Genomic DNA, 23,060 nt, shown 5'->3' with positions numbered 1-23,060 from the left:
TGCAGGTGTTCTGCCTGCTTTCTCCTTTTTATTCATTCTGGGAACCCAGCCCAATGGAAGATGGCTCATCTTCGTTGACACACCCAGAATGCGTTTCCATGGTGATTCTAAATCCTGTCAAGTTGACAGTAAAGATTAACCATCACAGCCTTGTAGCAGCCACTTGAATCTCTGTCAGCGTCTGGTTTCCTTTCTCCTGCCATACTTCAGGGGTGCAGAGAGAATCCCCCAGTGAGAAGAGGGTGGCCCGGGCATAAGAAAGTTCTAGCTTTGAGGCCATTTTTTTGCATCTTTCTCTATTTGCATTTATTATCATGCACTAATGATTCACAGAGAGCCTTGCCCTTTGTGGGCTCCCAGTGTGGGCTCGCATTAATTTACATTGCTTTTGAAAAGCAATCAAGGAGGAATTAAGCTATCATACATCAAAGGGAGGGAAATGTGCTGTGCTGTAACTGGCCTTGTTATGCTACCCAGGAACCATGGGAAGAAGCCTGAGCTCCTGCAGCCCCTGTGGCATCAGTCACCTTACCTTTTGTCTGCACTTGCATGCATGAAAAGGTAGAGGGGGAGGGGCAGAGGATGCTGGGCTGAGCCAGGCTCTTTTTCTTAGTGTCCTCCTTTGGTTGAGGAAAAGGTAGTTCAGACTGTGTTTTCTACCCCTCCCTCTGGGCCTTCCACTCTGCCAGGCTTTCTGAAGATGGATGATTGTATATCATCACAAATGGAGACAATTACCTGCTCATAATCCAGACAGTTCCCTTGTGCAGGCTTCCCTGGGACATTATTAGGACCAGGAAAGTGAATTAACATTTTTATTTCTCTGCTCTGCTACAGTTGTTTAGTGCTGTTAACCCAAGCTGTGTGTGCTTTGTCACTGTTATTGAGGTATAACACACATGTAGGAAACTGTACACATGTCTTTTGTTTTGTTTTGAAAAGGTCTCATGAATCCCAGGCCAGCCTCCTGCTAGTTATGTATCAAGGATGACCTTGAATTCCCAGTCTCCTTCCACCTCCCGTTTACCTGGATCCCAAGTGTGTGCCGAGACACTCAGCTGCTCATGCTTGTTATTTTAGGGTACCTTCTTTCCTTTCTCTACCTCCTTCTGATGTGGGATGGCTACAGGCCAGAGTCCCAGATCTGTCGCCTCCATAGGCTTCTGGAAGTGGGTTGTACGCTGGGTGAGTGTGAGGTTTGGGTGTGGACCTGCGTTCTGTTTCCGTATTGGACGGCTTTTGAGATATGAAGGTGCTCTGAGGATGCATTGATCGTATAAGACACATCTTATGTGCTTTGCATGAAGTCACCTGGGGAACACAACAACCAGGAGACAAGAGGAAGCCCAAGAGAGGGCCTAATCGATCAAAGTGATTTGCAGGGAGATGGTGGTGGGAAAGAGATTCTGGAGCTGCTGAGGGAGGAGGAGCAGGTGGGGAGAGCCACTATGTTGGTGATGAGGAGGGTGGTAGAGGCTGCCCTGGCTCCAAAGAATGACAGGAAGGTGACACACAGAAAGGATGAACACTAGGCACTTAGCATAGGGTTTGTGCCTGTGTTGGTGTGGTTCCCCCTTAATTAACGTTCATCTACCATCAATTATGGAAACTAATGGTGATTAAATCCTCCTCTACCCCTTTTCTTGGCTAATCTACCCACCTCCCTGATCAGAAAGATCGCAGTGAAAACTCTGTCTGCCAGAGGAAAAATAAGATATGTGGAGAATGTAGTGTTCAATGGCTAAGGGAAAGGATAATTGACCTTGCCCTGGGGCTGTCAAAATATCAAGCCACTCCTCTGTAGAACACACTGCCCCCAATGTTTATTCAAATGAAGCTTATTGATTAGACTGACCCAAATTGAGTAGATTTCAATAGCTGCAAATAAAACATCTATCCAGATCACCCAAGGGTGCACAGTGTTTATTCCCGGGGCCAGATGGGCATGCGTGGGTTTGAGATTGGTTTGCTTTGTTCTTGAGTCTCACTTTTTCCTGAGCTTCTATCTGTAAAATGGGGTAAGTAATCTTAGTTGGTGACTTATATGAGGCCTACGTGTGGTTTTATATCTCAAATACTTAGTGTTGTTGCCAAAATTCCTACCCTGGGGGAGATGTAACAGCGTCTACCCCCTTCTCCTAAGGTCCTATCAGCAAACCAAAGTACGGTTCCACCACAGATAGCCCTGAGGAATCAGTGAGTTTATTAGGCTCATTTATAGAGAAGAACAAGGTTATGTCAGGGGTGTGGTTGACTCCAGAGCAGCTGCATAGGTGACAGCTTCCACAGTCACACAAATGTAACCTTTTCACCTCTTATTGTCCCCAGCCTATATCCCCTAGTGCCTTCCCTAGAACCCAAGGCTATAGGAAAGTAGAACAGAGTTGCAGGCAAATAACTGGACAAAGCAGTTGGAATATCAGGTGAGGGTCCAGGGGCTCTCCCTGGCCCTCCTCCTCTGAGAGGATGCTAACAGTCCACTGAGCAGATGTTGATGGACTCTACTCGGTAGGCACAGATGACCTCATGAAGGTGGTGGCAGTTTAGCTCCACCCAAGAGGTACATTTAGCACAAGGTGGTATTAGGAATTTGGCCAGCAGGTACTTGTGGTGTGTCCCCAGCGCCGTTTCAGAAGGAATGTTACAGCATCTCTGCTGTGGGCATCGCCAGATTAGCAAGAAAGACACAGTCTTTTTGTAGTGGGCCCTCCCTTAGACACAGGGTTTTGCACTTACAGATTCAACTGACCTTTGCTCAAAAATATTTGAAAAACAAAACAAAACAAACAAACAAGTGTCCATACTGGACAAAGAAAGACTAATCTCCCTGTCAGCATTCCCTAAACAGAACAGTACAATGACTGCTGGCATTCTAGTTACATATGTTTGATATAAGTAATCTAGAGGAGACTGGAAGTCTGTAAGTAGGGTTAAGTATATAGTTTTCATGAAAGTGTGCATCATTTCCTGTTATGTATTTTGTCTTCTCTCCATCTCCCACCTCTCTCTGTCTCTGTCTCTGTCCCTGTCCCTGTCCCTGTCCCTGTCCCTCTCCCTGTCCCTCTCCCTCTCCCTCTCCCTCTCCCTCTCCCTCTCCCTCTCCCTCTCTCTCTCTCGCTCTCTCTCTCTCTCTCTCTCTCTCTCTCTCTCTCTCTCTCTCTCTGTGTGTGTGTGTGTGTGTGATGATCGTCCTCAGGAAAACCATCACAAGGCAGTATGGAAAAGGTAAGAGGAGGACTTAGAAGTCTCTCTTGGAGGAACCTTTTAAGTTAGGCTTTGAAGGCAAGAATAGAGCAAGGCATGGGAGACTCCAAGTCCAGAGGCCATGGTATTGACAGCTCGGTGTTCTTTGAATGGTAGAGTACATCCTGGGTCAAGTGGGAGCTGGTGATTATCTGTAACTGGCCCAGAGTGTGAAAAGGGCACTATGGATGGGGAATGCTGAATTGACTGTTTTGGCAATCAGTGGAGACAAGGGGTACCGGTCGACCAGGCACCATACCATCTGCTTACTGCTTCCCCTCTATCTAGTCCTTCTGGGGAGCCTTTTAGAAAGGATCAAGCTTAAAACCAAAGCTCACCCCCCTACCCCCCCAGAAGGCGTGTGAATCAGAAAACAACTTTGGGACTTGGTTCTTTTCTTCTAACATGTGTGTCCCAGGTATTGAACTCAGGTCATCAAGTTCGGTCGAAAGTGCCTTTACCCACTGAGCTATCTTGCCAGCCCACACTCTAGGTCTTTTCAGTCTGCTTCTATGTTTCTTTTAAAAATTATTTATTTATTTGATTTGTATGACTGCTTTGCCAACACATATGTCTGTACATCATGCGAATGCCTGGGGCCTTCAGAGGCCAAAAGAAGGTGTCAGATCCCTCGAGATTGGAGTTACAGCTGGTTGTGAGCAGCCACATGGGTGCTGGGAATTGGGCTTGGGTCCTCTGGAAGAGCGGCCAGTGCTCTTAACTGCTGGGGCATCTCTTCAGGCTCTGTTTCTACTCTTTATTCTTATCTCATGCATCAAAAACTCCCAACTCCTGCCCTTCAACTTCCTTATAAGTGGGAGCCCATGAATGCACTCTCCTGTAGTCGGTCCCATTTACAGATGATTCCTTCCCCTGAGTGTTCTTCTTGGTCCACTCCATCCTCCATTTGCTCTTGCCTTTCCTGGGGCCCAGAGTGTCTAATGACAGGGGCTGGAAAAAGCATAGATAGACCAAATAGATGGGGGACGAAGCTCAACTTGGTGGAAAGGTATATGGGTCTCAAGGGTGCTCAACCTGAGAGGAGCTGGGCGCAGGCAGGTGAGGGGTCATCAGTGCTAGCGAAAGCACATGTGTCTACTGATGTGGACAGGTGCAGCATAGGGGAGGTGGGGCCAGGACCTTCTGGGAATCAGGGGGAAAGACTTAAGTCTGGGGAGGAGGAACAAGAACAAGGAAGAGAAGGATCATGGCAACTTACATATTTAGCCAGCAGACCAGGACTTCAGGACAAGCGAGGCCCTGGCTGTTTGCTGCGGAAGATGCTGGTGGGGCTGGGGCTCCTTTAGACCTCTTGCTTAGGGGCAGGTTTTGGAGGTTGGGAAGAGGAGTGCTAGCATGGGGAGCCAGGCTGCTTGGGTCACCTCTTCTAACCTTTCCTATTAAGCTGTAAGCGATCTCTTAATCATCTACTGGATCTTAGCTTCCAAATAATGCTTTTTACATAGAGACGCTGCCCGTCTCCCATTCCAGACTGTAACTGCTGTCAGGGCAGGTTCTGTGACTGTGTATCTGATGACAATGATGGCATTCCTGAGAGCAGCAAGCACCTGCTAAGCAGTTACCTCAAGCCTCACATTGAACCTGAGCTCTGCCGTTTCCTGTTGTAAGAAACGGAGGTCCTTAAAACGTAAAAACTGGGGCAGCAGGACCCACAGCCGGTACTCACTGTCACTCAGACGTGCATTAAAGCAGATGTAAAATCCATTCATCTAGTTCTGATGTCTTGAGACAGAATCTCTTGTAGCCTAGGCTGGCCTTGTGCTACAAACCTCTCTGCCTCTATTTTCCAAGTTATAGGATTGAAGACACACATTACCTCCACCCTGCTACAAAGTTCCCCCTTTTAACCCTGTGCTTTTGCTATGAAACAAAATCATTTCAGACCCTGGAAACTCATATTAAAGGCTTTGACTGAGAGAGAGAGGAGGTGCATTACTAGGCATCTCCTCACCATGGCTGCGGGCATCACCTTGTTCCATCCCTCTGTAGATGGACGAATTGATCCCTTGAGTTGGGAGGAAGCAGTAGATTTCAGACAGGATGGTGCAGGGTGGTGGAGGGGTTAGGGGCACTGGTGAAGTTCCTTTTCTTCCTTCAGCCTCTATGGAGAGGAGCCTCCTGAGAGCAGATGGAAATGTCTGCAGAGAGTGTTTTTCAGACTGCCCCAGAAAGCATTCTGCCAGGCAACAAAGAGCCTTTCAGAACGCAGCTCCTAGAGGAGGCAGGAGCTTGCAAGCTGAGAACCAACCGAGACGGGCTGGGAATGGTTACTGCATCTGGTTGCACAAAAGAGGCAAGCCGCAGAGGATTGAGTTTCAGCTCTGGGTACAGCTGGAGGGGCTGCGGGGGCTGTGCTGGGGGGTGGGGGTCAGAGCTGATGCTGATGAGGAGTGCTGGAGGCAAATGCTACAGTGTGCATCTGTGATAGCAAATTTGTGTTTTAGCATGATGGCATAAGCATGTGGGTGTGGAAGGACATGCTCAACCAGTTTCCTGGGGGAGGCATGTGCTTAAATTAAGAATAGTTTAAGATTGAAAAAGCAATACGTACTTGCTATAAATGTTCAGATATTCTAGAGGCATAGAAATGGAAGGGCCCCTGTTACCTGTCACAGATACTCTGTTAACATCTTAGCATGTGCTCTCTCAGCCTTGGGTCTGTGTATATTTGTATACAACATTTTACATGTAGTAGTTCTTCCTATGGATATATCCTAGTCCCATTTCTGTTACGACAGACGCCCTGGATAGTTAATTTATAGAGAGAAAAGGTTTCTTTCATCTCACAGTTTGTGAGGTTTTAGCACATGGTAGGTTGACCTCATTGTTTTTCAGTCTGTGGTAAGAAGGCACATCAAGACAGGAGCTCTTGGCAGAGACCAGTCACCCCCACACCCAGGAAGCAAAGAAGAGACAGAGGAAGGCTCCACACTGTTCGTATGTGTCTGAAATGACTTGAAGACCTCCTGAAGGTCCCACCACTTCCTGGTAGTGCCATCCTGGGGATCAAAGCATAAACACATGGCTCTTGGGGAATGGTTAAGATCCAATGAGAGTAGGTGAGCTGATGCCGAAGGTCCTTGTTGCAGCATGGCATCCAGACTGCTTGGCTTAAAACCAGCAGAAATGCCTTGCCTCTCTATTCTGCAGACTAGAAGTCTGGAAATGGGCACCTGCAGGCCTTCTTGTTGACAGCTCTGGGAGAGAATCCTTCCTTGCCTCTTCTGGCTTTGGGTGCATGCCAGCAGTCCTTAGAGTTGTTGGCTTGCAGCTGCCTCTGAGTTAGGGCCGTCTTCTCTTTTTCCCTGTGACTTTGTGCCATCTTTCTTCTGTGGTACCCGAGGGTATCCGCCATATTGGGTCACGATCTGCCCTGGTGGCCTCATTTTATTTTGGTCACCTCTGTAAGACATTATGATTAATGGTCACATTTAGAGACCTTGGGGATCAGAACTGCAGTCTATCTTTGGGGAGGATGACTCAGTGCACCCTAAAACAATCTTAAACTATGAAGATCATGTTGGATCACCTCCTGAGGCCACTATAGGCACATGAAGTCTTGAAAACAGAAAACTTTCTTTGGATAGAAGCAGCAAGGGTAGATCCCATTTATAGAGAAGAACAAGGTTATGTCAGGGGTGTGGTTGACCTCAGAGCAGCTGCATAGGTGACAGCTTCCACAGTCACACAAATGTAACCTTTTCACCTCTTATTGTCCCCAGCCTATATTCCCTAGTGCCTTCCCTAGAACCCAAGGCTATAGGAAAGTAGAACAGAGTTGCAGGCAAATAACTGGACAAAGCAGTTGGAATATCAGGTGAGGGTCCAGGGGCTCTCCCTGGCCCTCCTCCTCTGAGAGGATGCCAACAGTTCTCTGGGCAGATGTTGATAGACTCTACTCGGTAGGTGTGGTGGTCCACACTTGTATCAGGACTTAGGAAGCTGAGGCAGAAGGATTTGGGGTTAGGGGCCAACTTGGGATTTATAGTAGGACCACCTCAATAAACCAAACCAAACCAAATGAGAGGAGAAGAAGGAGGAGGAAGAGGAGGAATTAGCAGGCTCCATATGTACCATTCTTGACTCTGAAATGCAGGATTCCTATAGAAAGAGTGGAGAGAGTCCAGAGGAGCTAAGAGTGTCCTCCGTAAGCTGGAAGCTTACCAGGAAATGGAGACCCTTAGTCTAACTGCAAGGAACTAGATTCTGCAGCAACCATAATCTACCCAGAAGACGAGTCTTCTAGAATATTCTAATAAGAGATTAGGCAGTTGACACCTTGATTTCAGCCTTGAATGATCCTTACTGAAAACCCAGCTCCATCCATCTGGACTAATGGCCTATGGAGCTGTGAGACAATAAATTTGGATTCTATTAAGTTGCAAGTCTGTGCAACCTCATTCCAGCAGGAACAGAAAACGAACATAGACACTTTTCCCTTTAGTTGACCTTTCCATCCCTTAAACCAAGGAAATGATCAACTCTAGGAACTTCTTGGGGCCTTTGAATAATGTCACTCACCCCAATACAGCTGACACTTCCTGCTACAGAAGCCATTAGACAGTTTATTTGGGGCACAGAGAAAAGCCCTTCCATCTTGCAAAGTGGATGTTCGCAAGTGCCCTCTGATGCCCTGTTCTGTCTGATGCAACTCAGGACCTGCAGAGGGTAGGGAGAGATCCTTGGTGCTTCTCAGACAGGGACATTTCTCTGGGAGCTTCATGGGCTAAGAACAGTCACAGAGTAGCCTGGAGCCAGCAAGGCTCTGAAGAACTGGCTGGATTTTGGAAAGCTGGCTGGCTTTGGGTTTCTGGTGTGACTGCAGGGTATGTTTTTTTGCTCATCTCTTCTGAGTCTGTTCACTTTGTGATACTTGTCCATTCTAAGTGAAGTTCATATACTCCACAGTGTTTGGGCCACTCCTGACACCCCTGATCTGGGTCCTTCATGGTGATGAGAGTATATGGTATGGCTGCCAGCTCACCTCATCCTTAACCCTCATTAACTCTTGTCTTTCTGTGGGTGGGAGCCCAGAAGCCTGTGCTCTGAAGACAGAGTTCTGCTATCAGAGGTTTCCTAGTATGTGCCACTTGTCCATGTGTATCCCTTCCTCTCTCTTTTCCCCTATGGGTTGACCATGTGTTTCTTCAAGATAACCCTCTCCTGAGATTATCAAGGTCACTAGAGGGGACCTCACTGCAATTCTCCCCCCCCCCCCCATAAAGGCTTTTATTTAGTCCAGGCTGACTTCAAATTCACTCCGTACCTAGGGACGACCTTGATCCTCCTGCTTCTACCCCATAAGTTCTGGAATTATAGGCATAAACCACTACACTTAATCTATGAGGTGCTAGGGAACCAGGTCTGTGCTTCATGAATGCTAGACAAGCACTCTATCAACTAAGCTACACCCCACATATCTTGAAGCCTTGTTCTCTTTCTGACACGTCAAATGTCCCTTCTCTATGCCAAGAAATGGGACAGACACTTGGAAATGTTGGCCTAGCAGCCCTCGCCATTGGAGAGCATGGCTTGTACATAGATCTGAAGTATTTATTGGCCTTGTGTCCCTGAACTGGACTCTCTCTCTCTTCTCTCTCTCTCTCTCTCTCTCTCTCTCTCTCTCTCTCTCTCTCTCTCTCTCTCTCTTTGGGTTTTCAAGATAGGGTTTCTCTGTGTAGCCCTGGCTGTCCTGGAACTCACTCTGTAGACCAGGCTGGCCTCGAACTCAGAAATCCGCCTGCCTCTGCCTCTGCCTCCCAAGTGCTGGGATTAAAGGCGTGCACTGGACTTTCTAATCACTTGCTAGTTGTGTGTTCCTGGGCCCTCATTTCACCTGTGTGTCTTCCTAGCCTTGTCTTACACTGGGTAAGCACTGGGGTGTATGCTGTGACCTGCAAAGCTCTACATGGATGGTGTTAGCTGCCTATGAGACACACAGCAGGGTCAATAGGCCCATTGTACAGGTGGAAAAGTGAAGGCATCAGGAGTAAAGGAACTCAATGTCCAACTTCTTCTTTGTAGACATATTTTGGTTGTTTGATGCTGTGGCTCCAGCCACCAGAAGGCCATCAGTGCCAGCCTTAGGTGGCATCTTTAACAACAGCATCAATAATGAGCAGGGAGCCTTTTAGTGGCATTGATTGTTCTCACTTCCCAGATGTTGAACTGGAGACTTGGCTGGAATGAGTAACTTCCTGCAGGCCACTTCTCTAAGACTCAAACTCAGGTATGTCTGAGGCCAGAGTGTTGACGGGACTGGTCACCTCTGTGCTACTTGCTTATGTAATTGGGCAGTCCAGCCCTCCTACCTGAGATAGGTGGAAAAGCATACAGAAAGCAGTGGGAAGGTCAGGTAGCCTGGCTGGTAGTGGTTAGGCTCCTGCCTCCTTCAAGAGGTGTGACCAGGAAGCTGAGACCTTAGTAACAGGAAGAGGTGACTTCCTTGTTAAGTGAGATAGAAGAAGACCAGGCAGGGACTTGCTCAGCCCAATTAAGTTAGTGAATTAATTTGGGGCCAATGAAAAGATGTGAAATGTTTGCAGATTTCATTTCAGTTATGAGATCATTTAACCGATTGTGAAGAGTGGATGTTAGGGGCACATGTTAAACCCCGGGCAATGGACAGTTAGTTAATGGGTTGCTTAGATAGTCAAAGGCTGTAAGGATTACAATTTTAAAAGAGGAAGGAGAAGAGAAAGGTTGAGGCTGGAATGAGCAAGGACCTGATCTGAAGGTAGAAAGGCAGAGACTGGCAAGAGTCCGGGGGGCGGGGGGGGGGGGGGAGAGGGAGATGCTGCAGCAAAGAAGCTGAAGTTGGTTCAGGCAACCATTTCAGCTGTGGCCTGAGGGTTTGCCAGGCTGTTCCTGTCCCAGCCACAAAGAAGCTAGTCTCTGGGGTCATCTCTGGGTCTATACCAGGAACAAACATCACACCCCGTTTGTTTCTCTTTCTGGGTCTTTGAGGTTAGAAAAGAAGAGGCGAAATCCTGTTTCTCCCCGAGGTCTGTGGGGGAGGAGGGCAGCAGAACAGAAAGGCATCAGAGGAGCTGGTAGCTAATGGGCTTTTGTCAAGCCTGGCCTGAGACTCACCCTGGTGCTATTTGCCTGTGTAGCCTTGAATTTCACTATCCATTCGTTTAAAACTTGAGATATATCAGTAAGAACCATTGGCTGCAGAAATATGAATCGGAAGTGCTGGAAAGAGGCACCTTTTTTTTTTTGGCTTGTGTGATTGACAGGGGAGAGTTCTGATTATGGGCAGTCTGGATCTGATGATTCACCTGGTGTTGTCAAGGGAGGGCTCCCTCCAGGTTTGCAGACTTCTGTTACAGGCAGGCTTCATCCTTGGAGCTCCTGGGATGGCTTGTAGCTGCTCCAGGCTTGATGTCTACTAACCTCAGTACATGGGAGAGCTCAGGCTAGGAGATGCTCCAGTGGTCCTGGCATTGATGTCCATTGAGCCTGCTCTGCCACAGGCCCATCTCAGAGTAGGGCTGCATTTCTCTTATGGCCAGTTTAGGGCCACATGATCTCTTCTGGAGTTTAAAGTAGAGTTAGTTCCCTAGCAACAACCCATAAGTATGGGACGGACGTAAGGAAAGGCACATGGATATTTGTCAAGTAAAAACTACAGATGATCTCAGTGTCCAAGTTCATGGTCTGACAGTCCATGAGAGAAGCCAATGACCCCTACAGTGAGACTCTGACAATGGGATCCTTGAAACTAAGCCAGGGTCATGGAACCCATGAAAATCCAATGGAAGCCTCTTCCTAGAAAGACACACACACATCAGACCCATAAGCATGGCCTCCAAGGTTCCAGACAGTCACTGTATCCTCATGGTTACTTGAAGTCACTCCACTGCCTCCTCCTTAAACCTGTGGGAGGGCCTTGAAATTGATGTTCCCTCTGACCTACTTAATGCTTCTCATTTGTGTGTTCTCAGGGCTCTTTGAATCTTCCCCAAACTCATTTCAACTGCAGGCTTAAATTTTAATCCACACATAATCTAGTATATATTTTATGAATCGCTAGAAGAGAGTAGCTGAAAGGCTCCAAACATATGGTGATGATGAAGAAACAAACACGTCAATAATTTGACCATTCCACATTGTCTTAATGTATTAAAACATCACACCCTCCCTCATAAATATGTACAGTTTCTGTGTATTATCAAAAATATTAAAAATATTTAGTACGCTGGGAATGGTCTCTTCCCTGACATGATTGTTATACACTGACTATATAGATCAAATTATCATACTATATCACATAAATTTATATTTAAAAAGCTGAGCTTAAATATTCTATTTTATATGACTATTGGGTTGGAGTCACAATCTCCTACCTAGTGGAGATGCCATAAAGGGAAGGACTGGCTTGCCTTTGGTATACATAGTAGTCAGAGTATCTGGAAGGCAGATTAATGCCTAAGAAGAGAGAGGGAAGTATATCAGGTCCATGTGATAAAGCAATTTAGAAGGAGGAAAGTTTATTTTAGTTTACAATTTGGAGGTTTCAGTCAAGAAGTGTTTGGTTGTCTTGCTTTGGGCTATGGAAGCAGAGAGCAGAGGGCATGAAGGGAAGCAGTCAGAAAGAATAAGAAGGTTCCATAATCCACATTTGGGGGCATACCTCTAATGACTTAAGGACTCCCTCCAGGAGATCCCACCTCACAAATATACAAACACCTCCTAAGAATCCCAAGTGAGGGCCCCAGGCTTTAACACATTGGTTCTTGTGTAGTTCTTGTGTAGATTTAAACTACAGTCACATCTTATTGTCCTGTGTCATTCTATAATAACCTTGTACAACAAACACCAGGTGAAGGAAGATAATTCCTGGAGGATTATGAATCCTCAGCTACTGTGTAAGCAGCAGTAGACTGGTGTGTATCCAAGCTCTTTGATCACTGAAAATGTGACCCATCCTAGAGTGGGACCAGCTGGCCTCTGTTTAACTTCTCTATGTCTCTGTTCAAACTCATAGGGTATCTTAAGGGTCACACCTTGTTTGGGACTTGCTGGCAAAGTGCTGGTTTATACTGACCAGGACTAGCATCAGAAGAATGTAAGCCTGGAATAGCCCCAATTCCACAAATATTTCCTGAGCACCTCCTGTACCAGGCATGGCACTTGGAGTGCCAGAATCATGGGCACGAAGCCACCTCTCATTGTCCAGCCTAGACTGTCCCACCCATGGATGGAACTTGCATTTCACAGGTTCCTCTCAGACCATCCAGCTGTGTCTTCCCTCCGGGAGTGCTGCTTCATGTCCCTTTCAGGAGTTAGTTCAGCGTGAAACACAGACTCAGTCTGTAAATGTTTATGAGGGACTTTCTGTGGCCTCTGGCCCTGAGCTATGAATTGAGGATAGAAAAGCAAAGAAAAACTATGACCTCTTTTTCTGTCATTCCTGTCACCTGATTAGGGAGACAGGACAATACGTGCAGAGCCACAATACAACAAAACAGAAGGTGGACCGTGGGGTGCCCTCATTAGAGAGCTAAGCCAGCCTGCTGTGGAGGCCAGAGAGGGGACTGATTTCTTTTTCTCTCTTTAATTAGCAAAATTGATTTTGGTTTGGTTTTTAAGCTTGTGCCTAAATGTTGCTAGAACATCTGGATAACAGGCCAGCCATTTGCCAGCCTCCTGGATGTCTAGGGAATACTTGAGTGTTCCTAAGTACCCCGGGGAATTATGGGGGTTCTGGGGTTGGGGACTGGCTCAGAGGGCACCCTTGGCCTGTAGCAGCCAGTTAGACAATGTCCCTGTGCCCTCATCCCTTCATACCACCCACTCTGTCCACAGGACTGCAGTTTTGGGGACTGCCCTTAGTGTCTTCTCTTCTTTCAAATGGGGTCACGATTACTCTTCTAAGGCAGGTGGGAGGGTCAAATGAGATGCACAGGGGGCTTCACGGATGTCCTGGACTGTTCTCGTCTTGCCTGGGACCCAGTGGAGTTCTTCTGGAAAAGTAGATGACAGCATCTTTGGCCTCCACATCCTTCTGGCACACACAGACAAATTCAGGCCAGGTGGGGCTTCCTTCTTGGTTCCTGGTACTTCCTGTGGCTCTTGTTTTTGAGTCTTGGCTGGGTTATTCAATGGCATGCTCAGTGTGATGGCTAACATCAGTGGTCAACTTGATGAGATCTAGAATCAGCTGAGATGGTCCTCTAGGCATTCCTCGGGGGATTATCTTAATTGGTTAATTGAGGTGGGAAGACCCAATAATGGTGCGTGGTACCATTCTCTATGTTGGGACAAAGTGAGCTGAACAAATGCGTGCCCCCCCCCCCAACCCGGCTGCTTAACTGTGGATGTAAACTGCCCACCTGTTGCTGTGACTCTCCCCCATGGTTGACTGTAACTGCACACCGTGAGCCAGAGTAAACCCTGTCTCTCTTAAGTTGCTTTTATCAAAGCGTTTTGTAACAGCAGCAGAAAAAGTAGCTAAGACATACAGCATGAAGGTGTTTGCTGCAAAATCAAGTGATGGGTACCCCTGTCTGCAGCCTCCCCCACCACTTCCTACTTCCTTCACCTTGCTCCCTCTCCTGCCCCTCCTTCTCCTTGAAATTCTTACTTCCTTATTTAATCATTTGATAAACACTAGCCTCATTTAAGAATGACCTTAACTGTGGTTCACCACCCACAACGTAAAGTTACATCCTAGCTCCTCTTACATGCACAGGGCATCCAGCTCACTCGTGCTGCTGTGTTAGCATCACCACACCCATCTCCAGGAACTTTTCATCTTGCGAACTGAGCAGTGGTTTTGCATCCTCACAAACCTCTAATTCCCGTTTCCCCTCCTCTGCCAGCCTTTAGCAGTCCTGTGAGAGTCCCTCCCTATTTCTGTGAATTGGACTCGTTTATACCTCACACAGGTATAATTAGTCAGCATTTTGTGATTGACTTTCTTTAACTAGCAAAACGTCCTGAGTGTTCACCCATGTTGTGGTATGGCTCAGGACCTCCTCTCCTTCCAGGGCTGAATAGTGTTTTGCTCTACTAGGTAGAAGACATTTTGTTTGTCCATTCATCCAGAGCGTGAGATTGGTATTTATTCTGTGAGGGCAGGTAGATTTCAGCCGCCAGGATGGAGAGAGGAGGCATGGTGGGGAGGGGTCAGGCAGGAGCCCAGGAGCCAGGTCCAAAGAGCCACGTGTGCGAAGCTACTGTGAGTTGGAGGGTCTGGATGAAGCTGGATCCATCCATAGGCGGCCATTTTGTTGTGAACTCCTGCAGGGGGCCTCTTGCCATTGGCATGCCCAGCGGTTGCTCTTGCCCCATCTGACCTTTGCCTTGGCTCCTGTTTCCATCAGTGCATCGAGCTGCCAGAGTAGAGGAGCTGTTTTATGTTTTCATTTCTCCTCACCCTTGCTTAGTGTCCTTCACACTGAAGCTGACACCTGCTGAAGAAGGTCGGCCTTTTCATCTACAATGCCCGAGACCATCAAAACAGAGAACAAGGAGCCCCTGGCATCTGGGGACTTCCAAGGTTGTACATAGAACGAGCACAAGGACTTTCACTTTGTCACAGAACCACGCCCTCCGTGTAATACCAGCAGTGTACAGACACACCTGAGTGTGACCTGAGTGTGCTATGCTGTTTGGTTGGCTGAAGCGTCCTTATTCCACACTCCTGTGGAAAGCATTCCTAGCTCAGAGGTGGGCTACATGTGTCCAAGCCTCCAGTGTTAACCCTCAGACTCATTCCAGCAGAGCCGACTGGTCTTCTCAGCTCAGCACTCTGGAGGTTGTGGCTGTGAGCCACGCTCTGCCACCCCTCCCGTTGGCCTTGATAACTTCCGAGCTGCCTCTCACAAGATTCTGCCTCTATTCACTCTTCCCTCTGGCCTTTCTGCTTGTGGAGTCACCATGCCATCTTAAGTCTATTCTGCATTAGACTCAAACTTTGCAAGGAACCCTTCCTGGGGTTCTTCGGGAGTGTTGTCGGTTCTGGGGAGTCCCTCTACTCTGCAAGAATAATGTCCACTCCCAGTGCCCTCTGCCATATGAGTGGAAAGTTTGAGCATATTGTCCTTTTAAACCTCTGACCTTGTATTTTCGGGATTTCCACTAAGTGTCAAGACAGGATCTTGTTAGGGCCAGAGGCCAGTAGGTCTTGAAGTCAGGGGACTAACACTGTATAGTGACAACCCAGAGCTTGACTGGAAACAGATGAGGTAGTCAGAGATGTGGAGAGGTGGATGTGAGCTGGGGATACAGGTCTGGAGAATCAGGAGATGGCTGCTCTGTGCTGTTGTAGTGTAAGACTCCTAAAGATTTTTTTCAAGTCCTATGACCAGTAGCTATGAATATGACCTTATTTGGATATAGCATCTTTTACAGAGGCAGCCAAACGATAATGATCTCAGTGTGTCCTGCTGCAAGTTCTGAGACGGGAAAGTTGAGTCAGAAAGACAGACAGGTTCATGGGAAGAACTGGGAGTCAGGGATGGGGGCGGCACTGCAGAAGCCAGGAAATGCTCACGGTGCTGATAAGCCCACAGGGATCCAGGAGAAAGGTCTCGAACAGGCTTTCCCTCACATACCTGGAAGGAACCAACCCTGCCCGTGTCATCATCTCAGATATGCAGCTCCCCAATGAAGGCCTCTCTGGTACTGAGGTCACATGTTCCACAATGGCTTGGTGGGGCAGTACAGGAAGTGAATATAGCATTGGGGCACCCAACCTTCTGGTTGTGGGTCAACATACTTTGGCCACTATCTCTCTATATGCTACATTGAATTGTGACATAGGGACTGTTTTTTGTTTTGAAGCATCCAAGCAAATATTCTGATGTTGTTATGTTGTTGATGATGGTGATAGTGATGGTGATGATAGCCCTTTTAGAAGAGTAATAAAAGTTTTAATAAGATTCTGACAAAAATGTTTCTATAGCCTTCCAGGTCAGTAATGAGAATCTTAGCCATGTCATATATGTTATTAGGTGTTTCATTTCACACACTCAAAAATCTTCCTTCATTGTGTGATGTGTGGGGTGGCCCTGCCAAGTATTCACTGTGACAGAACTGTGACTCCCATCCAGGTGCTCTGGAATTGCATGATGTGGTGATGGTCTAAGGTGGTCTAAGGCTCGTATCACTCAACCTCATGTCCTGGCCACGAGCTCACAGATGGCCTTCAACTTGGAGCAAATCTAATAATACAATAGTTACTAAATCTTTGTCTGGAGGCTGAAGAGTGACACTCCCTTGATCCTTTTGTGGAAGTGAAGGGGTTATCTGTTTGTCAGGACCTATCTGGGAGCTTTGTGAAGGCCAGTGAGAGGGCCTCAGGGGTGAGACTGGCATCTTCTGGTTTGTGAGCTGTCTCCTGCTAAGGGACAGAATGAAGCTGGGTCTCAGGATAACAGCATGTTATCCTTCTCAATGCCCCCTGGAGTGGCAAAAATCTCATTCCTCCCCAGCAAATGAAAGGCCTAGGGAGACAGACACCTGGGTAGAATAGTCCAAGGCCCAGTTTGAGGCTGTGCTGTGTGTAACCTGGGCAAGTCCCTCCACTTCCCTGAGGCTCAGGCCTTCCACATATGAAAATGATGTCATAAGAGCATCTGCTTTGCTGCACAGAGTTTGGAGAAAGGACACAACAGGGGCGTTTTTGTAATGGTCCCTCTCCATGCTATAACAGCAATAAAAACAGGGACTGTCCGTGTGCTTTGAGGAGAGGGGTCCTATGGGGAAAGCCATGACACCTTTTCCATGAATGAAGACCCAGGATTGGGCTCTTGGGGATATCCCCCAGAGATGCCAGTTCTCTTGCTCTCCCTGTCCTTTCAGAATGTGCTCTTCATTTCTATCAACAGCTTCTTGGTCCTCAGCACCTCCCATCTCTTCCTACCATAGCCGCCCTGGGTCTTCACGTGAATGTTCTTGTGGCACAAAGATCAAGAAAATCCACTGGAGCCAAACAGAAAGATCATATTACGGAGTCTGAAGCGTATGAGTTCATTGAGTTGCCTGAGCACCGGGCTTTTGAAGGCTTGGAAACTTTCCATGTGTCCATGGGTTTGTAGATTTGAAGGCCATGGGCCATTGGGGACCTACATTCTGCTGAAGGCCACTGATACCTCCCACCTCCAACCTACTATCTAAGTGGCACGAATCCAAATTTCAACGCGTTCTTTCATCAGGGCCTTTCTGTCTGTTGTATCTTCTTCACGAATGTCCAACAGAGCTAGGACGACTTTAAAGTCCAGACCCCACACAGCTATGGTGAACCATCTCCCATGGTAGAGAAACCTTAGTCCTGCCTCTTCTTGCAGCTGAGGCTCAAGAGGGGATGGTGACTGCTCTAAATGGTTGGTTAGAACCCAAGTGTCCTGAAGCTTCTCCTCCCCTGATCCTGTCCTGCAGGAAGTGGCGTTTCATTGCAAAGAGCTGCCCACTTGCTACCAGAGGCATCTCCAGTTTAGAGCCACTCCAGCAGACATGTGGAAGTCACACGACCACTCTGTAGAGTCAGTTCTTTGTTTCTGCCTCCATGTGGGTACTAGGAGTAGGAACTCAGGTCACCACGCTTGTGTTATAAGCATCCCCGGTCTTGGTGCCATCTCTCCTCCCTGCTTTGAATTTGAGTGAAATGTAAGGACTCGTGAGTTTGGACCCCAGAGGGAGTTACTTGTTCATGTATTATGTAGGGCAGCTCAGCAGGAATTTATAATCAGCAGTTAGAACTGCAAAAATACCTCCCTATTCTCAGAATAAGCAATGGCATGTGGCACCTCCTTGTACACATTGTCCATGTACCCCCTGCATGTCTTCCCTCCCCTGCGTGTCCTCCCTCCCTAGCCCACTTCCTCTCACTCGCCATCTAATACCCATCTATCTTTCAAGCACAGTTTCCTGGGGCTGAAGAGGTGACTCAGTGGTTAAGAACACTGGAAGCTCTTACAGAGGACCCAGGTTTGATTCCTAGCACCCAAGTGGTGGCTCACAGCTGTCTATAATGTTCCAGGAGATTTCACATCCTTTTCTGTCTTCTCCAAGTTCTGCATATTAGTAGTGCACATACATACATACATGCAAGCAAGACACTCATACACACTCTGATGGTTTGAATATGCTTGGCCCAGGGAGTGGCACTATTAGGAGGTGTGGCCCTGTTGGAGTAGGTGTGTCACTGTGGATGAGGGCTTTGGCCCTGTTGGAGTAGGTGTGTCACTGTGGATGAGGGCTTAAGACCCTCATCCTAGATGCCTGGGAGTTAGTATTCTGATAACAGCCTTCAGATGAAAGATGTTGTACTCTCAGCTCCTCCCGTACCATGCCTTCCTGGATGCTGCCATGTTCCTGCCTTGATGATAATGGACTGAACCTCTGAACCTGTAAGCCAGCTCCAATTAAATGTTGTCCTCATAAGAGTTGCCTTGGTCATGGTGTGTGTTCACAGCAATAAAACCCTAACTAAGATACACACATACAATAAAAATAAATCTTACAAATAAACAAATAAAAAAAACCAGTTTTCTGAGACACATCCTGTCATATCTTCCTACAACTTTGATCATAAGCAGATGTAATATTATTATGACATGTCCGTCCCACTAGACTACAGGGTCCCCGAGGGCAGAAGTTGTGTCTTATATGGGACTGCTAGAATAGTTCTGTTAGTGCCTCCCTTAGGACACCTTCAGTCTGGACTGTCCAGTGCTGTACAGTGTAACTGTACAGCCAGTCTGTCTGTCACTTCTAGCACTGAAGTCAATGAATTACCTGAGCTACTCAGTCCTTTCTTATGAAACAGGCTCTGCATTCGATGGCTTTGCCCTAATGCAGGTTTAATGCTACTGTTCTGTGCCTATCACAGTCTGAGGTAAGCGGTGTTGTATGGGTTAGGTGTGAAGTGAATTTGTGACATCTCATAGCTTCCATTCACACTGGGTTTTTGGGAGGTCACATCATCACAAGTTGGGGAGCGCTGCACTGGCCTACGATTTATTTAATTCATCCTCCGTGGCATTCAGAGATACTTAGCATTGTCATCCTCAGTTTCTAGCTGGACACGGGACTCAGAGAGGCATAGATTTGCCTGGGCTTGTGTAACAGGAGGCAGAATCTGGACTGAAGCCCTAGATAGACGTCTGGCTGGTGGGAAGGGCCAGCTGAGGCTGAAATCTTGTCACCTCGCTGTGGAACTGGGAACATGCATTCTTTTTTCTGTCTCATTCACAGCCACCATGAGAGTTGATGCTGGGTGCCTGCTCTGAACCACTGCAACATAGCAGGATAGAAATATGCATATTTGTATCACCAGTGTCTAGCACAGGGCCAGGAATCCCCAAACATGAATGAGTGGAGGATTATAAGCCAATTGTCCTTTTCTTCCTCCAGTCTTTAAGGCATGCGGGTAGTGGTAACTGGTCACTTCACAGGTCACTTGGTTTAAGAAGCACTTTTTACAGCTGGTGGCCTTGTAGCAGGTACACGGAAACAAAGAAACGGCTGAAAGCCCAGAACCATCTCTGGTCTCTTTGTAGGACATCCTAAGAGTTACTTGGTATCTGTTAGAGCCAGCGATTCCTCTTCTGCCACCTCCAGACCTTGGAAAGCTGTCGGAGGAGTATTCAGAAGCTTGCCTGGCCGGAAACAAGGAGTTCATTTTGCAATCAGCTATGAGAACTGTGCGTCCTGAGTCATGTGCTCACACTGGCTCAGGTTCTGGGTTCTCCAGCAGGGTTCCTCCCACCAAAGCCTGAGTTGGGGTGAGTGGCTGCTGCCCAGTCACAGTCACTGTCTTCTCCTTACCCAGAGCAGCTGGGTGATAGTTGATTTGGGGGTACAGGCAACAATGGGGCTTTGAGGTGAAATGACTGAGTCTTGTGGTTCTGAGCAAAGCACTGGAGTGGTCTGGTCCCAGTTCTCTGAGGAGGGAGGAGTGCATTTTGATGTCCACTTCTGACGTTCTGATGGGTCTCTTTATCCTACTGGGCTTCTGCTTAGTCCTGCACAGAAGGGAAAGAATGTCGCTGACTGTCTAGGCCTAGATGTTTGTGAAGAAAGCACGCTGACTGTACCGACACTGTAAGGGCAATGGTTTGTCATTAGGAGGTTCTTGGTCATCCCTGGAGGAACTTTGCTCCATGCTGCATCTGCTGAACACGCCTGGGGGTGGTGTGAAGGGAGGAGCAAGGCAGGGACCAGCCAGGCAGGCAGAGGGCTGGAAGACGGCTGAGCTGTGCTTCTGCTGATAAGTGGAGGGAGGTTTGCAGCTGTATCCTTCTCTTTCCCTGAGCTCCATCCTTCATGTCTGAGGGTGTTCCTCAAAATCAGCACTTTCCAAGGACACGGACAACCCAAAGCTACAGACTTGGCAGAGGATACAGGTCCAGCTTCCCACTCCTTCTGGGCTGGTCTTGGCAGGCTGCCAGCTGCATCATCTCCTGACTCTCTCTTTCACCCTCGCTCCATCCAGGACACACTTCCCATGATGCTCAAGTCAAGTCTAGCTAGAGAAGGGCCATTGTTTGGAGAACAGCAGAGGGTGGGTGTGGTTGAATGTATTGCAGGGTGTCTGGCAGCTGTCCTGGAGACTGTGTGTGTGGGGGGATGCAGACCTTGGAACTAAGGAGCAAGGATGTGGGATGGATGTTGGAGAACCCATCCAGCAAACATTACTGAGCATTGTGTGTTAGATCCCTGGATTATAGGAGACAGACATGATGCTCATAGCTGGCTAGTGGGGAGGGCCAGCTGAGTACCACAGTCATCATAAAAGGCTGTAGGTTTAACTCTGAGGACAGAGACTGACACTGTCACAGGTAAGAGAGGTACCACAGGGTAGACTTCACATAATAGCAAGAAGACTCGCTCATTGACTTGAATATTCAACAAGCATTTGTGGATTGGGGGGATTTGGAATAGGTTAAAGCAGTGTCCTTTCTCATGAGATTTTTCTCCCTAACTGGGCTTTCTTGTTAATCAGATACTCACAAATACATCCTGTGTAATTTACAACCAGAGACAAGGCTTTGAAGAGGTGGCATCCTGTTCTGGGAACACATTTAAAATGGCATCTGACCCACACTGAGGGTTTGAAGAATGACTAATGGGCATCTGAGAAGACAAATGGGAACCAGCCTAGTGGTTACATGTCTGTTAGCCCAGGACTCAGGAAGTAGAGGCAGGTGGGTTATGAGTTCAAGGCTAGCCAGAGCTTCATAGTGATTTTTTTTTCAGGTCATCCAGGGCTACATAGTGAGCTGCTTTCTCAAAAAGCAGAAGGGAAGCTTTGAAAAAAGCCTGTATTTGCTTCAGAGGGAAAGAGCAGCGTATGCAAAAGAGAGATTGAGGGGCAGCCTGCCGATGGAAATGAGGTGGTGGTGGTGGCAGAAGGTGCAGGACTTATTAGCACCAGTGCTGGGACAGAATACCCGATAAAGGCCACCTAAGGGACGGACGAGGAGTGTCTTTTGACTTCAGTTTCCTGGTGAGGAAGACGTGGTAGTGAGTAGTGAGGGAGAACATTAGGGAACGTGAGGCAGGCAGTTCCATCATCGTAAGGGCAATCCAGGAGACAGAGAGACTTCTAGCAGAACCCAAGCCAAATCATAACCCATAGGCCCATCTTGTAGCAATCCACTTCTTCCAGCTAGAGCCAACTCCTTAAGGGTTCTCCAACCTCCCACGACAGTGCCATCAGGTGGAGGCCAGGTGTTCAAACATGTGAGCCTGTGGGGAACATTTCATGTTCAATCCATAGAAGAATTTAGTCAGAGGCAAGTACACATAGGGGTTTAATGGCTTTGTTAAAGATTTAGGCCTTTATCTTAAGAGCCAGGGTAAGAGGGCTGGAGAGATGGCACAGTGGGCAAAAAGTACCTGTCTCCAAGACTGATGACTTCAGTTCCATCTCCTAGACCCACTTGTTGGAAGTCGACTCTCACAAGTTCTTCTCTGACTTTACATATGAATCATGGCATGCCCCAAATCTATCAACCAACCAACCAACCAACCAACCAAATGAATAAATGTGATAAAAAATCTAAAAAGGAAAGAACCAGCCACAGATGGGTTTATGGAAGAGAAACAATGTGATCAGCAATGCCTACAAGGCAAACAAAAGACAGAAGAAGGTCAGAAAAGGCACAGGCTGTGGGGACCGGAAAGATGGAGTGACTCACTGGGTGGCCTTTGTAGCTTACAGGGGTGCTGAGGGTGGGAGGATGTGAAGAGTAGAGGTGGGCTGGAGAAGGGCTCATTCACCTTGGCTTCCATGGAGCTGGGCAGGGCTCTACCTGCCTGATCTAATGGCTATCATGGTGGGTGCCCACAGTGGTCTGGAAGTGTCTCCTGCAGTCCTGTGTATCACACACAGACTTGTAGAGCTGTTGGGAGGTATTGGAGCCTTCAGACGTGGGGCTTGATGGGAAGTCTTCGGGTCACTGTGAGGATGTTCATGATTAGCAGATCAGGATCTGGACTTTTCTGTCCTTGTGCTTGTTTCTTGGTTACAATATGTCGAACAGATTTTCTTTACCACCACCTGCTCCTATCATGATGTCTTGCCACCTCTAAGGCCCCGAAACAACAGAGCCAGGTGACCATGCACCAAAACCGTGAGCGCAAATAACCTTCCCTTCTTTAAGTTGACTCTCTCTTCTCTGGTATTTTATTACAGTAATGGAAAGCTGACTGACAGCAGTGGCTTACGCAGCATGGGTATCTTCTCAAAGTCAGATGGTGTGACCTTCCCTTCTCAGGACAAGGCCTCTCTCTCTCTCATTCTGATCATAGCACTAGGGACTGCTAGAGGACTCAGG

The 23,060-nt window shown here is 47.6% G+C and overlaps 1 protein-coding gene across 4 annotated transcripts in view; it reads left to right on the top strand.

Annotated features, from left to right (window-relative positions):
* Window positions 1–23,060, top strand: part of Srgap3 (SLIT-ROBO Rho GTPase activating protein 3) — a 221,545-nt gene that overhangs the window by 59,926 nt on the left and 138,559 nt on the right. The window lies entirely within an intron of this gene.

Source organism: Arvicanthis niloticus, chromosome 9 (genome assembly GCF_011762505.2).
Source record: "Arvicanthis niloticus isolate mArvNil1 chromosome 9, mArvNil1.pat.X, whole genome shotgun sequence".
NCBI lineage: Eukaryota > Metazoa > Chordata > Mammalia > Rodentia > Muridae > Arvicanthis > Arvicanthis niloticus.
The sequence above is the reverse complement of the archived record's forward strand: the minus strand, read 5'-3'. Positions and strand labels throughout refer to the sequence as shown.